The sequence below is a fragment of the Talpa europaea genome, assembly GCF_964194135.1.
Source record: "Talpa europaea genome assembly, chromosome: 2".
Taxonomy (NCBI): Eukaryota; Metazoa; Chordata; class Mammalia; order Eulipotyphla; family Talpidae; genus Talpa; species Talpa europaea.
This window is the reverse complement of record NC_140068.1, coordinates 37,934,508-37,948,458: the sequence shown is the minus strand read 5'-3', so window position 1 is coordinate 37,948,458 and position 13,951 is coordinate 37,934,508.

Genomic DNA, 13,951 nt, shown 5'->3' with positions numbered 1-13,951 from the left:
GGGCACAGAGCAGGATATCTATGATTAGAGCAGATGGGTAAAGGAGAGCCCGGGGCCTGGGTGGCTTTCTCAGGCTTTTATTGAGCTTTTGCATGTAGTGCAGCTACCAAGTACACCGCAGGCAGGAGTGCTGGGGTGTCAGGAGGCCGACAGTCTTCCAAGGCCCCAGCAAGTCTTCACTCTGGGCTTCTCTGGCGTTCTTTCTCCTCTCTCCTGCCTCTCTCCTTCTTCTGCTTCTCTTGGGGAATATCTCAATACTGCTGTCATGGCCCACAGAAGTAAACAATATAACCTATAACAATGTAACATAATGCAGGTGCCCCATCAGGCAGGGCAATCCTAATGGCAGGAGGGCAGAAAAGCCTGAAAACCATTTACCCTATAAACAGTTTACCAAAATCCATAAAGAAAATTTATAACCTGGAAGAAGAGAAGAAAGTAATCACTAAAGGAGAAAAATGCTCCGTTGCTAGTTTTTGTAGTTGAGTTTTTATATCTGTATTTGTTTCCAAGAGCTTCCACAGCATGGTACAACAAACTAGATGGCATAAACCAACAGAAATGTATCCTCTCACAGTTCTGAGAATGGAAGAGATATCAGGAAGGTGGGTTTCTATCACAGGTTCTGAGAAAGAATCTGTTACATGCTTCTCCCCAGTTTCTGGTGGTTACTGGTCATCACTGGTGTGCCTTGGATTATAGAAACACTAATCTCTGCTTCCATCATCACTTGGCTTCTTCCCCTGTGTGTAGCTCAGTCTCTGACTCCAAATTTCCCTTCCTGTTAAGGACAACCCCAATGAGCCTCCCTAATTCACTGAGACTTTGTCTTAATCAGGTACATGTACAATAACAACTTTAGCAAGTAAATTCACATTCACAGGTACCAAGGAGTATATGGACATGTCTTTTGGGGTGACACAATTTAATCCACAGTAATATCTGACTCAAACTGAAACAATTTCATAACTGTTTCAGCATTAATTTTTCAGAAAATAATTTTCCATACATTTTTAGGAATGGTAATAAAAAACAGCTCACATAAAATAGAATATCTTTCTTTTTTTTTTTTTTTTAAAGATTTATTTATTTATTTATTTATACAAGCACTGGGTACAGTCAGAAGCGCGGGAGGGTGAGGGAATTCACTAGAGCCAGAGTGGGGAACAGAACAGGCAGACTGACGAAATACACTGCTGAGGGGAGCAGCGGGCAGGGCAGGAGAGGTCTGCGTGCCATGTGGGACCCTCGCCGGTGGTCGGGGATCGAACTGGCGCAGCAGAGGCTGCAGGCAGCTTCACAGCCTAGCGCTCAACCGCTGCGCCACCAGGGGAGGCCCAGAATATCTTTCTTTTTAATGGCACTGTGACTTGAACTAAATGATTTAAAATAATGCTTAATATATTTAAAATTATTTATAGATATTGAAATAGTATTGGTCACACTTTCTGAGGTGTAAATGCTAACTTTAGATGCTTAGGTTTTACATAGCAGCTACTACTTTTGAGTCACAATTTTCTACATCAGAAAAAAATTAAAATTATAGTTATTAATCACACTTCTGGTTTCAGGCATTTATTTCAATTTCCTCTTACAACTCTTTACACAGGAATAAGTAGCAAGATTCATAACTTTTATTTTTCTACTTTCTTTTATTTTCCCTGAGGCAGGTAGTTAGTAAGAAGGTAGAATGTCAAAAAATTAAACAACTCAAACTCTAGATAATCAAGCACAGTAAAATCCAAACAAAATGCAGCATGGAAAAGTATGGTCTTCCATTTGGAAAGAGCTGAGTGCAAATTGTTGCTCACCTTTCATTAACTATTTAACCTCAGGCATGTCATTCAATGCATTTTAATACCTACATAGATTTGCTGTGGGGATATTAAAGAGAAAGTAAATATAAACCAATGGACCCAATTACATGCTTTATTTAAAACCTGCCACTGATTTTTCAAGTGTTAATCATTTCAAGCCTGTTTGTACTTGCCTCGGTTAATGAGAATCTTAGCATCTATCAATGCAGACATTTTAAAAACTGCCTAAAAAAAAAAAAAAACAAACAAAGAAAAGAACACACAGCACATTTTTGCTTTGGAAAAAACCCTCTTTTTAGGGCCTCCCTGGTGGCGCAACGGGTTAAGATGCATCCTATGAAGCTGTCTGCAGCCTCTGCAGCACAAGTTTGATCCCTGGCCAGCAAGCAACCCACATGGCACAGCAGACCTCTCCTGACTCGCCAGCTGCTCCCCTTAGCAGTGTACTTCAGTCAATCTGCCTGTTCTGTTCCCCACTCTGTCTCTGGTGAATCCTCTCATCCCCTGCATCTCTGGCCTGTGCCCCATTCTTATATGCATAAATAAATAAATCTTGAAAAAAAGAACCTTCTTTTATAATCAGCATAATTTAAGAAATGGATTTTATTGCAAAAAATGAAAGCATGATGTTAACTTTATACAAAAATAGGAGCAAAGTGATGAATCATCAATTCACGATTCCATATAGTAAAATGAACAAGACTTTCATTTCTGCTGACGAATAAACATATTCTCTCAGATTGGTCTTTTTTTTATAATCATTAGAAGTCAAGTGTGTAAATACTTCGTCTGTGTTCTCGTTCAAACCTCCTTCCCAAAAACATCCTAAGGAACTCAATGCAGCCAACTCTACCTTCCTCAGCTATAATATTGATGTCATCACTACAGTAATAGCTTCTATTAAATTACAATAAAGCTTACAAATTTTATTCTATCAGCAAAAGTGTCCTAATTCTAACCCAATTCAGGATCTAGCCTAAGGAATCAGTAGTCATTTCTCTTAAAAGCCTTAAGCTTTTCACCTTTGGAACAATGCCATGCTCTTTAACTGTCAATATAGTTTGGGAAATAGATTTATTGTAAAAAATCAAAGCATTATAATAAAACTGCAAAACTAGAGTGTCAAGGTGATAATCCATAGCCATAAGCAGCAGAGTAAAAAAAAATACAAAACAAAAAACCCCAAAAATCACATCTCTCTCTCTTCCTCCTTTCAAGTTCTACTGGTAATTCTCTTCCATGGAGGTTTTCTAGGGACTCTCCTGCTGGCTTGATTCCCAGACATGCCCTTACTTCTACAATAGTCTCCTACCCCTGCGATTCTTACCACTTACTGCAGCTGAACATATAGCTGGTTCAACACGTGCTTATATGTGTTTTCATCCTTTGCAGATACTTTTGTATAGCATGACTTCTTATGGACTTTTCTGTGATCCCCCTTAAACAGGAAATATATGTAATACCAATATATCTATATATGGGTATATATATGTGTGGATATTAAATGTATTTATACATCTATTTAATACACATAAATATACATAATACACATATTTAATATGTAACATATATTACATATTTAATAATATATTTAAATATACATTTAATAACTTTCTTTATTTCCCTAAAACATAATACAAAAATTGCAAATTCCTAGAAAATCTGTAGGTCAAGAATACACTTCTTATACTAGTTGTTCATGTGGCCAGATTAATATTGAATGCCTTCCCTAAAATAAGTTTATAATTTAATATGGTCAAACGTAACTTAAACAATAGGAAGTTATTATATTTCAGCCATCAGTAGCATGTCTCCTTGATTTGCAATAAATCTTTAGGAAGTAGCCTCTGCACGTGAAAGAACAAAGGAACATAATATTTCCCCGTTTTGTAGTTTAAAAAGCTGTGCACCATCTTTCTTTTTGAATTGCCACCCCATCATGTCTGAGAAGAGTTGGCTGTTCTGTGCTTAGCTCCATTCATTTCCTTGACATCCTTTGATTCTGGGCCGGCTCCCCAGCCACCATCCTTCCTTGTTGCTGAGGTCCTGCCAGTGCAGCTCATTCAGTAGCCATCATCACAGTGAACTATATCCCAGCAGCTCCAGATGGAAGATGGGGGTAAATAGCTCCCCTAAGAGTGCTCTCCGATGCGGTGCCATCAATCAACCCGCAGCTGGGACTGAACTGCTCAGTGACTGAGCCAGTAACTTTCTGCCAAAAGCCCAGCACATTTCTTAGTGCCCAGCTTCCCACAAAAGGGAATTGTCACAGCTACGTGTTTTAGCATTCAAGAAACCCTCAATGCCTAATATGTATGTCCCATTTTCTATAAAGGTGACTGTTAATAATTTCAGCAAGGCTTAATTTTTTTAAGTATAACAGAGACCAAATTGGTAAATGGATCCACTTCATTTCCCTCTGGAATGGCAAAGTCTTGTTTCCTAGCTTCTTTAATATATCACAATATAGAAAGTGAAATAATAGGTCATTATTTTACAATATCAGTTTGTATCTTAAATTATTTTTATGGTTTATGCCCATTATCTAGTGGAAGAGAGTAGTAACATCTGCTGGCTGGTGACATGCAGCAATGGTAAGTGGTTCATATTTTTCTGTAAGTAGGAGCCAGGAGGTGGTCCTTGCCTAAGCCAAGACCAAAATTGAGAGTGAACAGTTGGAAACTGCAGCACAATTGCTTTGGCACCCACACAGTACAGGATAAACTTCCTTGTGATGATCGCCAAGGATACTTCCCTCTCCACCACAATGTGAACAGGAGGGTGGTACAGTAAGATACTGTACTAGATGAGCAAAATAATAAATTCCATTGATAATTGTATTTTCCATTATAAAAACATGAAACTCTATGTAGTAAAAGTAGGTGGTAGATGCATCTACTTAATCATATTTTTTTAGGTTAAGTTGATGAAACTCATTACTTTGGAATTAAAAAAATGCAGTATACTTCACAGAAATTTAGGAAGGATATCCTCTCCCCCTCAAATTGTATATAGGTTCCCTATTGTCTGTGACTATCTTCTCCAAGATGCGTGAGTCTCCCATGTAGCAATGTTTTAATTTGCAGATGGTAGGAGAGTTCTCCAGAGCTCTTCAAATCATTATTTGCAGGGTCAATAAGCTGATTTCCTTTTCTTTAATTACATAAGAAATATCAGTTCACCTACCGATAAAGAATGTCTGTTTTTACAAATATTTTTCCATTTCTGTATACATGCACACACACACACACACACACATGCACTCCTGTCTAATTTTTGTTTCAGAAGTTTAAGGAAATTCTGAGAAAATTAGATACAAATAGAAAGGGAATGTCACTAATTCCATGCAACTGAATGTGTACATTAAAGTACTGGAGAGGTTGAGTTGAGTGATGAAAAAGACAAAGAGAGGACTGCGCATGTCAGCATATCCCTACTAGCAGGTAAAGAAACGAACTCCCAAGACACGAAATCACTTGCTTCATAAATTCACACAGAACCCGCCAAAGAGTTTGGATTGTTAGAAATTATGCTATAGCAAATAGTTGAAAGGAAACATTATGAAAATCATTTGGGAAAAATCAATCTGTCAAGACAGTACCTAGTACAGTTATTCATTCCTTCTGCAAGTATCTATTTAGCAAGGACTATGATCAAGTTATTATGTGGCTTAAAGACATGGTTGAATCCCTTGCATCAAAGGAGAGATAAACCCAGAAATTACCATGATGTAAGTAGATTATAGACACAATATATGTAAGTTAAACCACACTGCTTAGCACCCCTACATAAAAGCAATAGTCCCGTTAGTAAAGGATATAGTAAAATATAAGAAATAATGTTGGGAAATGTCAGAAGCTCTGCTATACACAAATCATTTATATTAGCGCCAATTAGATATACTACAAGAAAAGGTATTCAGGTTTACATACAGTGTTCGTTACAGATACTTAGTGACATTAAAAAATAATCTATATAAAGTAAAATTCCAAATATCTATTCTTAAAATGGAAAATGTGTTCCTGTTGGTAGATGTAAGTTGTTCTTTTAATATAAATCCCTGAAGATATTTGTATGCTTAAGGCCTCCCTGGTGGTGCAAGGGGTTAAATCGCAGGACATGAAGATATCGGCAGCCACTGCAGCACGGGTTAGGTCCCCAGCCAGCCAGGGAGCTACCTACATGGTGCAGCAGACCACTCCTGTCTCACCCACTGCTCCCCTCAGCAGTGTACTTCAGTCAATCTGCCTGCTCTGCTCCCCACTCTGTCTCTGGTGAATCCTTTTCACCTGAGATATGGGCACCTCAGGTCCACACCCTGGCTCTTGTATGCATGAATAAATAAATCTTTTTAAAATATAAATAAAAAGGTATTTGTATGTTTAAACCTTAGTTAAATAGGTCTTTTTAGCAAAGACCTATACAATAAGGGTTTACTGCCTCAGTTTAAGAGTTTAGGGGAAAAAAGACCAGACCTGGGGTAGGGCCACTCCTTTCACACTCTTCTGAAACAAGACTGCACTAAAATGTACTTTCCTTGCTGGGCCTCCCTTATTTGGGAGATGTTTAAATTCCTCCAGAAGGAACAGAACTTTGCCGCTTCTATTAGACTGCTGCTTAGACTTCTGATGATTCAGAGCACAGACAGCAGGAGCATCCATATAGAAGTCAAAATGTGATAGAACTCCAGTCATTTACAGATGGAAAGGATCAAGTTAGTGATCTTTTATTTAGGATACATTTACATACAGCATCTCTTTTTTTTTTTTCACTGCTCCTGTAAGATGTCAGACAAGTATTAGAATTCCTGCTTCATCCACAAATAAGAAAAGCAGAATCCTTAACTATGATTCAAAAATGGTTGGGGAAAACTGGATGTTCAAGACCTCCTGGTTCTTTCCACCACACTGTATTTAAACAAAAGGCAAATTTTACTCATGACAATATTTTTAAAACTTGAAAAATGCTTGAATCTTTCATATGCCAGACTTTACATGATTATATCAAGCTGTCACCAAAGTATATAATATTTTATTAGCCAGAACATTTTCATCAAACAAGAAACTAAGTTATTTATGGATACAATCCTTAATGAACAAGTTAATTTCAAATATGTTGCTAATTGTGAACTACAGTCAATAAACCCAATAGGTAAGAAAACAAGTGTGACGATTAAACCACAAAATGAACTTGAGACACAGCTCCTGTGCGAGACTGGATCATTCCCACTAGCACTGGGAAATGGAAATAGTTTGACTTTTTTATTTAAGGGAGAAAAAATGCAGGATTAGAAGTGGACAAAGCTCTAGAGACTGCTATACTGCATAGAAGCCCTCTTGCTGTTAGGTTTTTCACTTGTCAAAATTAACAGACAGGAAGGAAAAGTAGAGCAGAAATGCAATGTAAATTATTGAAGTGGCACTGCCATTTTCTGCAGCAGCTGGGATAGTCTGTCCATAAAACATTAACATGACATTTCTGAGTTTTGACAGGTCATTTGGAAGAGAAAGGGTAAAGAATACACAAGCCCTTTGGTGGGAATGGAGACATTTGTTCAGATAAAAACAAACAAGCACTATGGCTGGTCTGCACGCCAGCTTTCACTGAAAAGCAGGAAGAAAACATGAAAATTTAAAGTCTAACTCTGCAATAGATTAAACTTGATTTGTTCGTTATAATATGAACAGGCAGGATTAGAAGCATCTAAGGCTTCTCTCTCCCTCTTTACTTTTTCAAGAAAGAACGATGCCCTGCCGCCTGAACTGTGCTCAACACTTAATTTATGCCTCTAGTAAATAATTGAGGTGAGTGTCCTTTGTACACAGTGAATTAATGTATTTATCTGTCTTGACTAGAGGAGGATAAAGGATAAAAAGTGTTCATTTCTTCAACTGGCAAAAGGACCATTCGTTTTTTATAATAATGATTTTTCATCATACCGGCTTCCAGGCAGAAGCAACCTTATTTGCATGAAGACCTTTGTGAAGAATATTGGAAAATGTCCAGAGAATATGTTCTCTACCACATAATCACCTCTAGAAACCAAAATTATTTCTTTAGATGTCGGCATTGGGGTTCCCAAAGCCCCCATCTTTAGCAATGGCATATTTGTTGTGGTAAGTATACCGCAGTGCTCTGAGTTGTGAATTCATTGGTCCCTAGGCTCATTTCTATATAAATAATCTATGCACATGTATACAAGCACAACCATGTTATGTTTTCTGAGAGAGGTGTTATTAATGCCAAAATACCTTCCTCTAGAAGATTGCCTATAGAATAAGAAAAAATCATGAAATTTATAGAAACAAACTTCAAAAACTCTGTTTATATATGGTTTGCTACACTGGCATGAAAATGGGCAAGAAGGCAAAGTAATTCTTCAAATTCTCTTTATATATGACAAAAATATCATGAATATATACTAAACAGCCTAGTTCCCTTAAATGATTTATTATGGATCAAAAATCATTAACTTATTTAGACTTTATTTGGAGTTATTTATATTTCATGTTTTCACTTTTCTTTGATAAGCATGAATCACAAAATATAGTCACAATTACAGGTACAACAACACGCTAAGATCTACAGTGGACCCATGTACAGCATACTGATACGTTCAGCCATTTAAAACCCTGGGAATAGCTGGACCCCATGATAGGAATGACATGATCTACTGAGCACACCAATATTTGGACGCTTAGCTAATCCTGCTATTCTAACCTTACCCCCCTGAGGCAGTATGCACTTGCTTTCTACCCCCGATCCAAGAATGGGTCTACTATGTCTTGTCTTTGACTCCCTACCTAGGTCTCCATTCCCTACCATCATTTCTTCCTAGTTTAGTCTTGACTTGGAGTTTAGTCTTGCACTCTCTCTTATCCCCTCCACCTATAGCCACCTATAGTTAAATAGCTCTATTAAACTCACCTCCTGCTAGACACTACCTGACCTCTGTCCTATCTGAGGAGATCCCTCTATTTCTAACCCTCTCAGGTTTGGTGCCTACACATATGTGCTAGTTAGGGCAGTGAGTGCTATGTGAATATCACGGACATCTGTATAGCATTACATCTATATGAAAATTAACTCTATCAAGGTAAAATGGACAATCCTTATACTTGAGATTGGAATTTGATGAACAATTCATCTTTCTGTCTTTATGTTTTGGGGGATTTTAGCAATTTCTCTCTTCAGTTTGCTTAACCAAATTAAGCAATCCTAATTATTTCAAAATCCAACTTCACATCCAGTCCTCTTTAGTTGTTTTTTTTTATTACCCTTATCTAACCCTTTTATGCTTTCGTGAGTTTTAATAATCAATATTACACATAAAATCCTGGGAGACATAGCCCAGATTATTTTCTGTAATATTTACAATTTATTAATAGGTGTTGCCAAGAAGTTCATCAGCATTTTGATATGTGGTAGCGCATCCATTCATCCAATAAGTATTTCCTGAACATATACTACGTACCAGGCCTTATCTTAAGCACTAATTTCAAAATTCTATGAGAAAAATAGGATATTTCAGTGAGAAGAGCAGAGGTCCTTGCCCTTGAAGAGAGATAGGCAATAGACATCATGCAAGAGGAGTATATGAAAAGTGGTGAGTGCTACAGAAAAAGTAGAACTGTACAACAAGGCAATGACTGCTGAAGGATAGGAAAGATACATTAAGGGAATCAGATTGATCCTGATACACATATATTCATACACACACACATACAACATGAAATGATTTTTCTGATATAGAAAAGAACACGGAATTAAATTCTTTAAAGATCACCTTTATATTCATCCCTTTCTAGCTGCCCTTTTTTTTTTTTTAAAGATTTATTTATGGGCCTCCCCGGTGGCACAGCGGTTGAGTGCTGGGTTGCGAAGCTGCCCGCAGCCTCTGCAGCGCCGGTTCCATCCCCGGCTACTCCCCCGGCTACCTGAGGAGGGTCCCACATGGCGCGCAGACCTCTCCTGCCGCCCGCTGCTCCCCTCAGCAGTGTACTTCGGTCCTTCTGCCGGCTCTGCTCCCCGCTCTGGCTCTGGTGAATTCTCTCACCCTCCCGCACTTCTGACTGTACCTAGTGTATGTATAAACAAAACAAACGAACAAATAAATAAATAAATAAATAAATAAAACATGCCTCAATTTAAAAAAATAAAAGGGTGCTTTCCACAACAGACCTTCCTCAGTAGGAAGCAGAAACTTAAAATATAAAAAAAAAAAAAAAAGATTTATTTATTTATGCACAGAACTGGGGGCTGAGAGGAGTCACCAGAGACAGAATGGGGAACAGAACAGGCAGATCTACTGAAATACACTGCTGAGGGGAGCAGCGGGCGAGTCAGGAGAGGTCTGCTGCACCATGTGGGTAGCTCCCTGGCCTGGATCGACCTTACTGCAGTGGCAGCAGTGGCTGCTGATAGCTTCACAATGCTGTGTCTTAACCCCTTGCGCCCAGGGAGGCCCCCTCTAGCTGCTCTTTTGAAATCCTGATCCAGTTCCCTTATGCTTTTTTTCTTTACCACTATAAGGTTGGTATGGAAGTTCAATGGTTATCATCAATACCGTAGGCTCTTCACTTTTCTGCTTGCATTTTTCATGATTCTAATACTCAAAGTCACCACATGGTAATAAGTCAATTACTCTTCTCCATATATTTTGTCTACATTCCAGGTAAAAGTAAAGATAATGTGGTACCAAGAGACTTCCACAGCTGAATTCATTCCCTTAGTAAAGATTCCTGTTTGTATCTCATTAACACTTTTTTTTCTAAAAGGAGCTTGATTGATAGCTTCTTATTGATATATGATTCTTTTGATGATAAAAAGGGGGATATTGGGTGACCAATTAAGAATTTTTGCCCCAATAATTTTAATATAAAATTTTAACTTTATATTTTCTCTTAGCCTACCCTCTCCCTCATAGTCTTAAAGTAGTGATATAAATTTTAACAATAAGTACTTGGGTATTTTTTTCTTCTAATTATTGCCTTAAACATTCACACAATGAGTATCATTTTTCCTACTCATGTGGACAAATGACTTTTTGGCTGAAATTTAGTCCACTCATTTGGCACATTATTCCAAGTCTTACCAAGTTGCATAACCATCACAAATGTTTTATACACTTCTTTAGTAAAAAAAACATAGATCTGTTGCGTTACTATCTGCTGGATTTATAACTGATTTTTAAAACAAATGCTATATGGTGTAAATTTTCCACAACTTTCAATAGAAAATTTGTTAAAGGTGGGGGGGGATTTCAAGTTAGTCACACTTGGAAATCTGGACCTTTACAATTAAAAATCCCTTTAGATGAATTTCTCTGCTAGAAATTAGACATCTCTCAGCATCCCCAACCCAGCTGTTTCTATCAAGAGCCAATGGCACACCCTCTCCATGTATCACAGATTGAAAAGGAAAGAGAAAAGCAAGAGACTCACAGAAACAGTGAAGGAAAGAAATGGAAATCAACACTGCAGGAAAGGGATCAGCTAATGAGAGGGGGAAATGTGTAGAAGAGAAATCATAGAAGGGACCCAGGAAATGTTGGAGGATTGAATAAAACTGTTCACATTCTCATTCCACATCCTCATCCACAAGGTGGCTTGTGGATCTTCCAACTTATCCTGATCTTTATTATATCATCTAGATAACCCAAAGAAGTCAGCTCTAAGAGAAATGGTGCTTCCAAAAGAACAGCAGTGACCAGAAAAATAATTCTTTAAGCAGAAGAAGTCAATAAAGGACCAACACCTCCAGATATTTAGCTACTCTTATCCCCCTCTAGATTCTTTTATTTCTATTCTTCCAACTGTTTTTAAATAGCTGCACGTGAAGCAGATGCAAACAGAGAGGAAAGTAGCCTGTGCCAGGATCCTTAGTAACTGAGATACATTTCCCCCCCTCACAAGCAAGGTAATACAATATTGAAGCTTCAGACTAAAACTCAGAAGCCCACTTCAATCTACCACCTGCCAACCTGCAAATACTCGACTTTGTTGAGTAAAGATTTTACCTACAAAATAGGACTAATGGTTGTAATAAATAACTTATGTGTTAAAAATTCTTTTAGAAGTATATAATGTTATAGCAATTGATAAATTATTAATAATGAAAAGATGAGTCAAATAATGGCTTTATAATGTGCTAAATCGAATGCATTAGCAATTGTGTGAGGTCTTTGAGATCAGCAATGTAACAAAAGATAAAACTTGAAGTTATATTTGCATCATTTAAAAAACTAAAACTAAAAACTTTTAGTTTTTTAAATGAAATATATTTCTCTCAGCTTTTATTTGTAGCAGGAAGGTTGCTAGCAGAAAGTCACAAGTATGTAAAATGAAACCAACTTGGTGGGTTTAATATTTGCATTTTCTTCTTGTTTGTTTAAAAGAGAAGTTTAAGAAATGATGGCTACAGGGTTATAGGTCCTACAGGCTTCACATGTACAGTGACTCAGGTAAGTGTAGATGAATAATATACATAAGAGGAAATCAGCCAAAATTGACTAAATTGCATTCTGGGTGACTCATTAATACAGCACCATATGTGCAGTGCGCTGTAGCTTCTCTTATGAGGTAAAAAAGCATTCACCTCATGTCTTGGACTATAATGACACACCCTCAAAATGCTAGTAATTAGTGTAATCACTTTTGCCAAAGAATGAAACATATGCAAGATTGTATCTAGTGTATTTATAATTATTCACATCAAAGGGAATGTCTGGGTGAATCCAGCTGAGTGTCGTGAGAGACAGCTTACTGCTGTGAGGCGACAGTAGTCGGATCCTTCTCTTTGAGGGCTTGTGTGCCCCAGTTGGTTTTGGAAAGGTTTCTCATTGTTCCTGTCTGTCCCTGCCTCCAGGACAGCCCTTTCCACAATCCCCCACTGTGGAGCTCTCCATCTTGCAATGAGCCATCTGGAGAGGAAAGGCTGACCCCAACTCCCCCTGGAAGTTGTTAGCTCTGTCCCACAGTTGGTGCCCAAAGTCCCCAGGGATTTGACCTCTAAACAAGCTTTCTTCCCATGTCAGGAAGCTGACTGTGCCCTTTTCACTACACTGTCAGCTTCTACCGGTCTCCAAATTATAGGACAAACCTCAAAAGTAAACTTGAGCTTCCCATTGGAAATACAGGCAGCCACGCTGAGAATCTTTCTTTAAAATCATGAGCATGTTTTGATTTAATTTAAAGGGGAAAAAATCTCTCTTTCTTTTGTGTAGTTTTAAAACACAATTTAAAATCTGAAATACTTAGAAAGAGAATGAATAATAGCACAAGTCAAATAGATTTGTCAAGGTAATAGTCTAGGTTTTGGGCTTGACAATTAGAAAGACTTGTATGTTTCCTCACTGACTCCTTCAGTCAAGTTACCTAAGCTTACTGCTCCTCGGTTTTTTCATCTGTGAAGGGTGTATGTGTAAAAATATTTGTGGAAGCTACTTAGCAGCTAGAACTTAGCGTATAGAAATGTTAACCATTAGCATAAACATATTAGTGCCCCTGCACCACATGCATTCATAAAAAGAAATTATTTAATGTAGCTGCTAGGTGCCAAATTCCTATATTAAGTGCTTACAAAAAAAAAAAAACCAAAAAAACAAAATAAACTTTCAGACATTTTTTCCAGAGGAATGATATGAGACGATACAGTTCAAGGCTGGTTTTAGCATCAATCCTGTAGATTGCTAAACTCAAGTCTGTAAATTTTCACTAATGAACATCTAGTCCACTCTCTCACACTGTGCTTAGATTTCTTCTCTTTATTGTCCTTATTGAAGAAAAAGAAACTCAGCCCTGCCCCCAAATAAGAGAGTTCTATATGACAGTCTTTAGGTAAGTTCAAGTCAACATATGATACCTGCTTTATGTTTTACTGGTTTCCAGGCCATTTTCAAATGTATGTTATTAACACCTATTGCAAATGGTCTCTTCAAGTTTACTGACTCCAAGATCCACTTTCCCCTACCGCTTATTATCACAAGGTCTCCTCTTCTTTCCCTGGGTGTCCTGTGCCTCTCCTCCCCTCTGCTAACTACCAGGCAAAGGGAAAGATGATATAAAGTAGCACTTGTATAAAAGAAAACCTGCAATTTTGATGTGTCACGAACTTGGGGATAATGGTCCCACCCT